Source organism: Propithecus coquereli, unplaced genomic scaffold, assembly GCF_000956105.1.
Source record: "Propithecus coquereli isolate 6110/MARCELLA unplaced genomic scaffold, Pcoq_1.0 Scaffold140, whole genome shotgun sequence".
NCBI classification, from domain to species: domain Eukaryota; kingdom Metazoa; phylum Chordata; class Mammalia; order Primates; family Indriidae; genus Propithecus; species Propithecus coquereli.
The window spans coordinates 3311865-3314466 of NW_012138303.1; positions in this window are offsets into that span (position 1 = coordinate 3311865).

A 2602-nucleotide genomic window follows, 5' to 3' on the forward strand; every position below is an offset into this window, starting at 1 on the left:
TGGAAATAACATTTATATTCATTCAATCACCTTAGAGATTTTCTATATTGGAACTGGAAGAAGCATTAGAGATCTCTTCTAGTTCAACCCCACCTTTTAACAGAGGAGAAAGTTGACTTCTCCAAATTGATCAAAAGTTAAAACACTTTTTTCAGGCAGTAATACTAGCATTTTGGGAGGCCAAGGCAGGAGGATCACTTGAGGCCAGGAGTTTGAGACCAGCCTAAGCAAGAGTGAGACCCTGTCTCTACAAAAAAATTTAAAAATTAGCTGGGTGTGGTGGTGCATCCTTGTAGTCCCAGCTACTTGGGAGGCTGATGCAGAAGGATTGCTCAAGCCCATGAGTTAGAGGTTGCCGTGAGCTATGATGATGCCACTGCACTCTAGCCCAGACAACAGAGTGAGACCCTGTGTCAGTAAAATTAACGAACAAACAAAAACTCAGATAAGCCACTTTCTTCAATGCATTTCCATAAAATGCTAATGAAATACTTTGGTTTGTAGAATTAAACATGTTTTCCCCTTGATAAACAAATCATTCTGAGTTTTACTTTGGTTTGTAGAGTTAAACATGTCTTCTCCTTCATAAACAAATCATTCCCTCTAAGTTAACAGACAGTAAGTTCAAATAAACTCTGTGAACCTAAAGTAAGCTTATTAGTTTACAACAGAATTCCCCAAAGTGATGTTAAGGGTTATGTAAAATTTGAAAACAAAAACTCATGTAGTCAAGAACGATTTGGAAACACCAGGATTAAACATGTCACACATACTTCTTAACTGTTTCAACTTCTCTAACCCTCTACTGGGCTGATGCATGTTGTCCAAGTCTTTGAGAGAGGGGAATATAATATGAAACATTATTCAATTTTACCTGCCTCAGAAATCGCTTCTTGCAAATCTTCTCGAAGAACTAGTATCCCACAGAACATATTTTGAAAAACTCAGAAGGTTCGTGTTTAGTAAACAGATAGCATGGGAAGCACAGAGCACGGTTCCCCTTTGCCCTCATGCTACCGATATGTAGACTGAGATCACTGCCACTTACTTGACTTACTTGAGATAACTTATTAGCCTCAGTCTAGTTTTATTTTATGTCAATGCCTCTTCACAACAGGCTAGGCAGTGAAAAATGGAAGGCTAAAATAAACCTTACTCATGATAAAAGTATAACAAAATAGCTCTTACAGTTCAAAATAAATTTTCTCATTCCCCAGTATGGAACTCTACATTTAATTTCTTTACAGAAGATCGTGGAGTCCAAAAAACACAGTACAAATCTGATTTTTTTTCTGTACTCTACCCTCTTTCCCTTCAAAACACCAATCTGTTAAACCTGCTAATTGTCACAACCAGAATTGAATACTCAAAGAGAATTTAACTTCACACGGAAAGACATTTCGTATTTCATACAACTTGCAACGTATTTGTTGAGTGCCTACCATGCGCGAGACAATGTGCTAAGAAAGGGGGGTATGGTCCCCCTCCTCATGGAGCTTATATTCTGATGGGGAACCCGAGAGTGAACGAGTGCTCCACGAAACAGGCACAAGATGTCAAGAAAGCCTATGATAGAGGCACCTGGCCTGGTCTAAAGGGTCAACTACGCTGGGCTATAGGCTGATCTGAAAGGTAAGCAGATTCAATTAATCAGTTGAAAGAAGGGTAAGAACAGCTCAAGTCTACAGAACGAGATGTGCAAAGGCTCAGAGTCAGGAGACAACAGGAGGAAATGAAATCAGGCCAGTGTGACGCCAGTGAACAGAGTAAAGACCCAGGTAAGAGAGGCTGGGGGGGCTGGTCAGGAACACGGGACCTAATTCATCAGCCCCACAGCAAGTATCTGAAAAATAACAGCACAAGCAGATTTACCTTCTGGGTCGTTACGTAATTCCTTCCAAAGCCAGTGGTGCCACTCAGATATTTGGTCAGAGGATTGAGAGACTCAGGCTTTTGGTGGAAAAGCCATACCTAAAAAGGAAGAGTGTGTCAGGGATTTGTACCTTCTGCCCCAGGTGAGGGAGGCTGGTGGGGATGTACAATCAGCACTTCATAGAGCTCCCCAAACAGATTCTAAAACTCCTCTCAAATATCATCAGCTAACAATTTGGCAAATATATTAAGAACTAATTAAAACGTAATTTAAAAGCACTTGCTTCTATTATCAATTTGTGTCTCTATAATAAATGCATTTATTTCTGCAACATTTACCAAAACAAGAGCATCAAGTCAGTTCCACTAATATTTTCCTTAGTTAATTTCAACTTAGTCAAGATTTACTAATCTACTAAGTGTAGGAACTACAGTAATAGGCCCTCAAGTTTCTAAGATGAACAGCATCACTCCATGAAGGAGCCCAGTGGAGTGACAGAGACAAACACACAGAGAACTGGCTCTGATACAGAGGGCTTTCGATGTATGACAATTGTGATCCATTCGTAGAGGCTGCCTTTGGAGCTCTGGGTTGAAAAATACTCAGAGACATCACTTGTGTACAGGAGAAAAGAGTATTATGATCCAATAGTAATGTCGCCATTGATGAGGAAACCCATGCAATACCTTTGCCATGTGTCGTTTAAGGAAATCCGCTGGTTTCCTATTA